General features: G+C 34.4%; 1 pseudogene; it reads left to right on the plus strand.

Moving 5' to 3' along the window:
- The first annotated feature begins 1,619 nt into the window (after nt 1-1,619).
- On the plus strand, nt 1,620-2,626 carry LOC143402088 (olfactory receptor 5V1-like; annotated as a pseudogene).
- The last annotated feature ends 8,492 nt before the right edge of the window (nt 2,627-11,118 follow it).

Here is an 11,118-nt window from a genome sequence, read left to right on the forward strand (position 1 = left end):
ATTCTGTTGTCATTTAAGGGAATCAAATTTTCTACCACTCAATGTAAGTATATTGAGATAAAATGTCTTTTCACTTAAACTCTGCCACATGTCTTTTTTATAGAAACTCTGTCTATAAGAAAATGGCACTGGATATGTGTAGAGTAAATGAGATGACATGTAGAAAGTGCTTAGAGATTATTGGTAACCTTCTCCACTCAGCACTTAAAATGATTTGTCTAACAGCAACAGAATCTTGAATAAACCAAATGTCTCTTGAATTTTCCAGATAGAGGACCTGCGCCAGTGAGTTTCTAATTTACGAGGATGAGTGAGTCTTTTTGAAAATTTATAGAAATACAAGTAACCTGACCCCAAATTCAGAGAACTAAATAACAGAAATAAGTAAATTTTAAAAATGCAATTGTTCACTAATAACAGTGGCTTTTTCTTAAACTACTTCTAACGTTGAGAAGTGTTGTTCATTAGAATCTGAGATGTTGGTAACTTACAGGTAAAAATGATCCGTAGTTTCATGATAACCTTTAATTTAGATTACTGAAGATATTTTCTGTTAACCTAATGTCAGACCAATCTTAATGACTTATTTCAAAGTCAGGATGCTGTCACACTAAAGGTCATTAACTGATTCCTTATTATTTATGGAAGTTCTACAGAATTAAGATAAATTATTTACAACTCAAAGATCATGTTTTATAGGGTTTATTGCCATGAAAAACTATCACAATGTAGTGCTTAAGGAAAAAGCAGGTTAAAATACATACTTTTCTGATCCTCATTTTGAATATTTACATATGGGAAACTGATCTGAAAGACAGAAACAAAACCATCTCTGTGAACATTAAGGATTATATTTATTAAAAATTTATTTTCAGGCTGAGGTTGTAGCTCAGTGGTAGAGTACTTGCCTAGTACTGGCCCTGGGTTCAATTCCCAGCACAATGTAAAGCCAAATAAACAAAATAAAGGTATCATGTTCATCTACAACTAAAATATTTTAAAAAATAATTTTCTATATTTTCAACATATTCTAAAACAAACACATTAATTTTAATCAGAAAAAAAGACAATTTTTTGTTCTGCATTCAAGGATGGCAAGGAGGAGCACAGATAGCTTTGCAGAAGGTAATGAAGACCAGAGAGATTCTTCTGTAAGTATTTCTGCAACACATGTCTACACATCACCAAGAAAATGTAAATAGGCTTGACAGAGGTATTATTAACAGAGAATCTTGGGATGTACATTGCCCTTTTGTGATTTGCTTTTTTTTTTAGTTGTTGATAGACTTTTATTTTATTTATTTATATGTGGTGCTGAGAATTGATCCCAGTACCTGACATATGCTAGGCAACTGTTCTACCAATGAGCCACAACCCCAACCCTAGTGATTTGCTTTTAGTTAAAAATGTTCAGTGCTATATCTTATACAGGGAGATGATTTTCAAATGAAACACTGGAAGTTTTTTTTTTTTTTTTTTTTTTTAACATATGTGTTGGGTGGCCGGTATGAGTCATAGTTTTTGAGTGTTGCTCCTGTGGTTTACTACCAGATATAGATGGTAATATTTTATTTGTAACATTTGCTTTCCTGTTTTGCAGACCATTGCTACTGTAGCATATGATTATTGTAATCTATGCTTCTCTTTGCCCAACTCCCCAGAGGAAACCAGACAACATTTTGGAAGGAAAGAACCAAACAGCTATATCTGAATTCATCATCTTGGGATTCTCTGACCTGAATGAATTGCAGTTTTTACTATTTACCATCTTTTTTCTGTCCTATATATGTACTTTGGGAGGAAACATATTCATCATCTTGGTGACAATGGCTGATCCACACCTACATACACCCATGTACTATTTCCTAAGAAACCTGGCCTTTCTTGATGTCTGCTACACCACCACCAATGTTCTCCAGATGATGGTACATCTTGTATCAGAGAAGAAGAGCATTTCCTTTGGGGGATGTGTAGCTCAACTTTTTGCATTCATTTTCTTTGTAGGATCAGAGTGTCTCCTCCTGGCAGCAATGGCATATGATCGCTACATTGCCATCTGCAAACCCTTAAGGTATTCAGCTATTATGAACAAGGCCCTGTATAGCCAGTTAGCAGCTTCATGTTGGACTGGTGGTTTCCTCAATTCAGAGGTGCATACAGTACTGACATTCTGTCTGCCATTCTGTGGCAACAACCAGATTAATTACTTCTTTTGTGACATACCCCCTTTGCTGATCTTGTCTTGTGGGGACACTTCTGTCAATGAACTGGTGTTGCTGTCCATGGAGTCTTCATTGGTTGGACTCCTTTACTGTGCATTGTCCTTTCCTACCTTTACATAATCTCCACCATCTTGAGGATCCACTCCTCAGAGGGGAGATGCAAAGCCTTTTCCACATGTGCCTCCCACCTGGTCATTGTCCTTCTCTATTATGGTAGTGCCATTTTCACATATGTGTGGCCCATTTCATCTTACTCATTGGAGAAAGACAGACTGATCTCAGTATTGTATAGTGTTGTTACTCCCATGCTGAACCCTATAATTTACACATTGAGGAACAAGGACATCAAAGAGGCTATGAAGACAATAGGGAGAAAGTGGCAGCCACCAAGCCTTGATATGTAATGTTAAGGATAAGATTAAGGATAATCATTATTTTGATATGTAATCTCAAAATAATATCTTATATTAGAAATTTTCACCAATCAGATGTTTCTCCTGACACTCAAAAACTGCCTGAAATGCTGGGACAGAGATGAAAGAATTGGCACACTCTACCTCAAAATTACATGATGTCCAGCTTGCTTTCTTTTGTCCTCCTCTTTTTGGTACTAGGGATTGAACTCCTCTGTCCTTTAATTTTTTTTTTTTATTTTGAGATACTGTCTCACTAAGTTGCTGAGGTTGGCTTCGAACTTGCCATCCTCATGCCTCAGGCTCCATAATTGCTGGGATTGCAGGTGTATACTACTGGACCTGGCATTCTTGAGCTTTTGCTAGTTCCACATGAGAGATATCAATCTTACTCTTTTTAGATGTTTTCTTCTTATCCATGTTTTCCATTCTTTATCCTCTTTCCAAAGATGGTGGCTCTCTTCCGTGTAATATTTGTTGGATGAACTTCATCATTTGGTACTTTATTTCCTATATGTGGAAGAATGTGAAAGAAGCTCCTCTTATCATATTTCTCTTTCCTTGATGAAATAACTTTCAGTCTCAGCTGGCAGCTACTAGCAGCTCGGAAGTGCCTGAAATATCCACCTTTCTTCAGGCCTGACAGGAGTGCCTGCAGAATGGGGTGAAACCACATCCTCAGCACTTGTGGTAATCATTGCCCAACTGCCCGGCCAGGAAACTGAGAGTCAGGGCCTTCAGGGCATGAAACCCCTGACTCAGTAAGATCCAAAGACCCTTCTAGATTGCTTTCTGCCACGACAACAATATTTAGAGTTTCCTCTCAGTGCAGTTACATTAGGCAAAAGATGATTGGCTTATGAATATTGTCTTGCTTATGTATGATTGAGAGGCATGCCCCACTCGAACCCTATAATAGTTGTGTGTATTCCAAAAATAAACAGAGCTACTAGATGATGACCTGAGGTGGGTCTGCAGCCAATTCTCTCACCAACTCCCGGAGCCTGTGTGTTGATTCTGTGTCTCTACCCTCCTCTACAAGGCAGCCGAGTGACCATCGATCACAAAGGGACTAGGAACATTTATTTTCTTACCTCTTATGATTTTGGCCTTTTTTTGTTCTTTTTAATAAAACATCATCACCAATATATAAGTTCACATTATTCTCATTTTGACAAAGAAATATAATCATGATGAAATGGTGTCTTATCTCCAGATCTGTTGGTAATTAATTTTAATTTTGTCACCTGCTGCATGGGCTAAAGCCAATTTATCTTCATATTAGAAAGAAGATACAGTTTCTTAATCCCAGTTTATATTCCTTACTCTATTCAAAAGGTGAAATATCCCAAAAAGATTTTTTCTAGGAATAAGTCCACATGACAGATTATTTAACATAACATTATCTTAGCATAACATTAGGAACATTTTTATAAAAAAATTAGAAAATATAATCAGATAAAAAATATAAAAATTTATGTTTTGTGGGAAGGAATAAAAATTTTAGTAATATGGCAATTAGAGTTAGAAAAAATAGAAATTACATGTTTAAAGTATTAAATTACTGCTTTTTTTTAATACTGTTTAAAAACACTTCTGGTTTACACACTATTCCTTTAACTATGATTATTTGGTAATTGCTGTATTAAATATTCTGAGTATTATCTATCTTATAACCTAAGTCCTGTAGAAACCCTATGTAATTCTTCCCTAGATAGGGCTTGGTTCCTGGCTATATACCACCACTATGACCATTTCCTTAATTTCAAATTTATATCCTACCAATCATTTAAACAAAAACTTCTCTATTATTTATAATTTCATTCAAAACACACTTTCTCCCAATCACTCCACCTGGAAGCATTTTCTATTTCTTTTTAAGTCACAGGATACTATGCAAGATGGCAGGGGTTGGGGTAGTAGCAAGAGTTCCCTGACTATGCCATTTAAATTGCGTCTTTTTTTTCCCCCTAGTAATCATTGATAGCCCCAATTATCACAACTTATTAATAACAATCATCAATTTATTATTATCTTATTTATGTATTCTATTCACCTTTTGATTGTTAAGGCCAAGAGTAATTCCTGGCTTATAGTAGCTTTTAAAGAAATTCTATTGATAAAAATTAAAGTACCAGGCTATCATGACATATAGTATAGTACTTGTGCATGGAAGTCTCTACTGTCTTACTGGAAGCACACTTCTAAGGAGGATACATCTTATAAAAAGTATATATCTTGGTGTTCCTCACAGTCCTTAGTTTGATGATTTATTCACTTTTGGGTTATATTCCAGGATATTATGCTTTGTTGAGGAGTAGATGAATGAAGCAGTTAGTGATGGATATAATTTAGTTAGTTATTTTATTGGAGTGTTTTCTCACTATTGAGCTAAGTTTTTTAGTATTTTGTTGAGGATTTTTTGCAACTACATTCACCAGGGATATTGACTTACAACTTTCTTTTTCTTATCTGGCTCAAAGCCAATATACCAAATATCAGGATAACACAAGCTCTTTAAATGACTTAGGAACTATTCATTTTTCTTAAATATTTTGGAGGTGTTTGAGGTTGTTGTCAGTATTTCCATTTTAAAAAGTTTAATAGAACTCAGTGGTAAACTATCAGGTCCTGGGCTTTTCTTTTATGGAATTCTTTTGATCACCTTATTTGTTATTAATCTTTTCCAATTTTATATATCTTCACGATTCAGTATTTGTTGTTTTTATGTTTTTTAGAAATTTATCTATTTTTTGTTTTATAATTGCAGGTTTAAAATTACTCAGAATATGTCCTTTGTATTTATGTACTATCAATTGTAATATTGTCTTTTTCATTTTCATCCTTTTTCTTAGTATATGTAAGAGTTCATGGATTCTATTTTCTAAAATACCTATTCTTAGGTTTTTGTTTGTTTGTTTTTGGTATTTTAAACTTTCTAGTCTTTATTTTATTTATGTTTGCTCTGGTCTTTATTATTTACTTCCTTCTGAGAACTTTGAATATCTTTGTTACTGTTCTCTAGTTCTCTGAGTGATAATATTGTTTATTTGGATCTGTCTTTGATACAAGTTTTCTTTGCTATAAATTTTCCTCTTAGAACTGCTTTTCCCCCTTTACCTTATAAGTTTTGTTGTGTTGTTCTTTGATTTTCATTTATCCTAATATTTTTTAAAAATTATTTTTTAAAATTTTATTTGTCCATTGTTTTTGTGAGAAGCATGCTAATTATTTTCCATGTATTTGTGAATTTTCTGAAATTCCTCTGTTGTAAGTATGTAGTTTTATCCCTCAAGAAATATACTTTTTGTGATTTCAGGTTTCTTAAATTTGTTAACTTGTTCTTAGGCCTAACATATATTGTATCTTGGAGAATGTTCCTTGTATACTTGAAAAGGATGTGTATTTTGCTGATGTTGGATGGAATGTTCTGTATATTTTTGTTAGGTCCATTTTGTCTAAAGTTTACTTTACATCCTATGTTTCCTTATTCGTTTTCTCTCTGTTGATCTGTTCTTATTAAGATTTGCTACTGTTAATGTATTATAGCCTCTGTCTTCCTTTTAGTCTAATAATATTTGCTTCACATATATGTAGGTGCTTTTATTTTGGGTGCATATAATTTTATAATTTTTAGATTATCTTGATGAATTGACCCTTTATCATTACCGTTTTTTTCTCTTTTGGCAATTTTGACTTAGAGTCCATATGATCCAAGTATAGCTACTCCTGCTCTCTTTTGATTCTTATTAGTATGAAATATCTTTTTTTTTTTTTTTTTGCGTTCATGCACTTTCAGTCTATTTGTGCCCATATACATAAATTGAATCTCTTGTAGGCAGCACATAGAAGGGTCTTGTTTTTGTTGTTATCCATTCAATTACTCTTTATCTTTTAACTGGAAAACTTAACCTATTTATATTCAAGGTTATCACTTAATAGTTATGAACCTACTTCTGCATTTTTAAAATTACTTTTCTGGTTGCTTGGCAGATACTTTGTTTATTTATTTCCCTCTTGCCTTCTGCCTTTTTATTAAGTGATTCACTCTAGAGTGATTCCTTATTTTTCATATTGTATTATAGATCTGTACATTCTTGATAACATGAGTATTAAAAGAAATCTTCTATAACAGACTGTTTTAACTTGGTAGTGGCTTAAATTTGATTGAATAAAAAAACTATGCTTAAGAAAATCCTTTTAAAAAATCAACTGTAGTTTTATTCCACTCTCCCACAAAGTTAATGAAAAACACTATTTTTTTTTATAGTTTTGCCTTTTAACATTGATACTTAAAATATATATGATTGAAACACCATGATGACATTATTAGGGTATTCTGAGTTTGTATTTACTTTTATACTTTCCTATATTTTAATATCATTTATTAATTAAAAACATAAAAATAATGGGCAAATGAAATTAATTAATTAATTCAAGTTGCAGTACTACCTTTAGTATTTCTCATAAGGAAGGTCTGGTGGTAATGAACTCCACCCACTTTTGTTTTTCTGAAGGACGGCTTTGAAGACACAGTAATCTTGGTTGACAGATTTTTTTTTTTTTCTGTTAGCACTTCAAATATGTTGTCACATTCTTTTTTGGCCTATAAAGCATTTTATGAAAAATCCATGCTAGAATTACTTGAACTTCCTCATGTGTCATTGGAGTCTCTACTATTGCTTTCAGAATCCTCTCTTTGTGCTTGATTTTTGATAATTTGGTTATTACATGTCTTGGTTAGTTTTGTGTGGATTGAATCTGATTGGAGAACTTTTATCTTTATGTACTTGGATATTCATCTTTCACCCCAAATTAGAACATTTCTATTATTACTATTTTCTTGAGGTTCATAGAGCTTTCTTAAAGAAATTATTTCAAATTATTTGTTAGGCTGTTCATATATGTCCATGTTTTGGGGTCAGCTGCTGGGAGATTATTTTAGAGTTTTTTTTGGGGGGGGGATGGTATTTTGTCTCTTTGATTTGTGTGTGTGTGTTGTGTTTCTTGTTTCCTTACATTGATTTTTGCACATTTGAAGATGAAGTAACTCATTTTGGTCTTTGTAGTCTGGCTTTGTCTGGGAACACCCTTTAGCAGTCAGCCTGTCCAGAGATATTGACCCAGCCTTCTGCTGTGGTCCCAAGGTTGGAATTGCTTCTGGAGTCCTTGGGCAGGATGACCTGGTGCCTGGGTTAGCAGGTAGTTGGGCCTATACCTGGATCCTCTGGGGTGAACCTGATGTATGAGTATGTGGGGATGACCCTGGAGCCTAGTTTAAGGGGACCTCAGACTGAAGCCTGGTATTGAGATGGGCATTAAGACTGAGTCTTCAGATATTGCCAGGCTGGTGGGATGGAGCTGGTGCCTGAATCCATTGAGCTGGGTCTGGACTCTGAGTTCATGAGGGCTGAATTGGAACGGGGTAGACCTGGAGCTTGAGTCTACAGGGGTGGATGTGTTTCCTGGGCCCATGGTGGCTGGCCTGGAGACTGATCTGCTAAAACATGCCTGGACTTTGAGTCCTCTGGTGCCCATGACTATGGGACCAACCTGTACCTGTTGGAGCAGGTACAGAACTTAAGATCATCAGGGTTTGATCTGGTCTTGGGATCCTCACACTGCTGAGAATGTTATATGGTGCTAAGAAAAGGCTTGATCCCAAGGCCACTGAGGTTGACTGGTAGTGGACAGGCATGGAGACTGAGTTCACTGCACAATCCTGGAGGCCAGGATCTGGCCTGGCACTGGGGTTTCTCTGTGGGCTCCACAGGAGTCCACAGACACTGGTCTGGAATTTGTGGCCAGATGGGCCTGCCTAGTGGTGGGTTCAGAGCAAATTCTGGTGCTCATTTTCTTCTCTTTCACTATATATATGGTATCTCTGTCCAGGTCTCAGGGGTGTGGTCAGCCATGTGACGAAAATTTGGTTTTCCTACACTTTTAAAACCCATTTTTTCTTATTTCTGCACTAAACCCAAGTGCTCTATTCTCTCACCCGCTTTCCTTTCATGGAGGTATTTTATATATGAAAAGCTGTTTAAATTGATATTTATATGAGCATTGGAAAGTCCTGTCTGCCCTCTTGCTGACATCTCTTGATGTCCTATTTTTATGTAGCAAAAAACTAATTGTACTTTTCTTTTTTAAACAATCATCCTCAGTTGATCATGTCCTCTATCAATGATTGGTGCCATTAACTACTGGGGATTTAATTAGTACACTACATCCCTTTTCACCCCACTTTTATAACTCTGCATCATTTCTCTTCTTTAAAAAAAAATCAAGTTCATTATGGCATTATTTGAATATCACAAAATTCAGCATTTAAACATATATTAAGCTGGTATTGATGAATATTTATTGGTTATTACTGCTATCATGTTATTGTACCTTTCCCTAACTCAAAATGCTTTTCTCATGCCTCTTTCAAATAACTTCTCTTGGCATCACTCCCAGCCACTGGCAACTGTTACCTTCCTGTCAGCATGAATTATTTTTCCTATAATATTACATGAATGGAATCATGAAGTGTGTGTATTATTTGTTTCTGGATTTTTTCATTCAGTGTGACACTTTTGGAATTTATCCTAATTATGGAATATATATGTAATTGTTGCATCTCCACCAGTGAGTAGTATTTCATTGTTCGGCTACATCATCATTTGTTTATCAATTCATCATCTCTGGACATTTAGAATGTTTGAATTTCAGCTATTCTAAATAAAATTGATTTATTCTTGTGTAAAAAATATCTCTTTATTCCTCTTTAGTAAATATATAAAATTATGTTTCTTGGTTCAAAGCTATTAGCAAAACAAATATGTTTTTCCTCTTGCTAATTTCACTTTAAACAATTGCTGGTTTTTTTTTTTTTTTTTTTTTTGCAGAATTTAATTTAAGACAATAATACCCTACAGGACAAGTGGATATGATGCTCACTTCCAGTGCTAATACTGATCCTAATTAAATGGAAAGGATAAATGTAAAATTATAGGCATTAAAATTAAAACCCATAATTCACACTTCAAGAATAATGATACTGGCCTGCTGAATGTTTAAACCCGAAATCTGGAGACCAAAGTCAAGGAAATAAAAGGGATAAGGAAAAAGCAGCCAGTATTTTAACCCTGATTAGTCATGACCCAAGAAAAGACAGCACCCCTCTAAGTGTCTTGTTACTCTTGTGAGTCACCTGATCTCCTGATACCCAGGCTCCTAGAGAACAATAGGAAGAAAACCAGTGCATATTCATTGGCTTGTTTTTTTTTAAATATGAATTTGATATACTCATTCATCTATGTATTTCTGATTAATTCAGTAATTCTACAGGTGGTCATTTTTATTAACATAATTTATTTATTTATTTATTTGTGCCTTATGATTGTGCCAGGCAGATGGTGTTTGTTTGCTTATACAAAGTGAAAAGTCATTCTGCCTGAGCACTTAAACTCAAAATCGAATACCTTATGGCAAATGACTGCTTTACAAAATGGGGTAACTCAGGTTTAGACATAGCCTGAAAACTGCTGTTTTATACATCAAAGAGTAACTCAGAACAGGGCATAGTCTGCTCTTCACACCTATACTGAAATTTTGAAATTTGTCTTGAGATGAAGAATAAGTAAAGGAGGATTGCCCTTTACTAACTACAGAGATATGGCACACTTTATACAAAATAACTTTAAATAATATATAAGGTATTATTATTATTAGAGAGCTTAGCAACTTAGCAAAACAATTTAGTTAGTTCTACAATATTTTAAGACAACAATCATGATTAACAGCATTATATCCAGACTAACAGATATTTAAAGCTTTAGAGAATATAATCCAGTAAAACATATGATATCATTGCAAAACAATAGTTATTTTAATTAGAGGTAAAAATAAAACAACAACAACAACAACAAATCAAACAGACCTTAGGACAAATGAAAATTTGAATGAGCCAGGTGGGATGGTTCATGCCTATAATCCCAGTGGCTCAGGATTCCAAGTATAAAGTTAACTCAGTAACTTAGTGAGACCCTAAGCAACTTAGACAAACCCTGTCTCAAAATAAAAATTAAAAAGATAAAAAGAGTTGGGGATGTGGCTCAGTGGTTAAATACTCCTGGGTTTAAACCCTGGTACCAAAAAAAAAATTTTTTTTAAATAAATCTAGTTGTTGTAGGATTTTTTTAAACAATGAAAAATATAACCAAATCAGCTAAATGATAAAGCATAAAATCTTCATTCTGTAAACCAGTTCTTTGTAAACTTTGCTAAGAGCAGATCAGCCATTGTCACTATTAGATCCTGTAACAAGGATTTACATTCTTCACTTTTGCCTGCAAATGTCCAATGGATGACTGAAAGCAGGATTAAAAACCTGGCATTTCTTCCTCCATTTTACATCCATACCCTTTGCCCCTGAGTCCTTTGACCCTGGATTTCAGGAAGGTTGTCTTATCTGATCAACATCTTTTGATTGTGGGAGT

The sequence above is a fragment of the Callospermophilus lateralis genome, chromosome 6 (genome assembly GCF_048772815.1).
Source record: "Callospermophilus lateralis isolate mCalLat2 chromosome 6, mCalLat2.hap1, whole genome shotgun sequence".
Lineage (NCBI taxonomy): Eukaryota > Metazoa > Chordata > Mammalia > Rodentia > Sciuridae > Callospermophilus > Callospermophilus lateralis.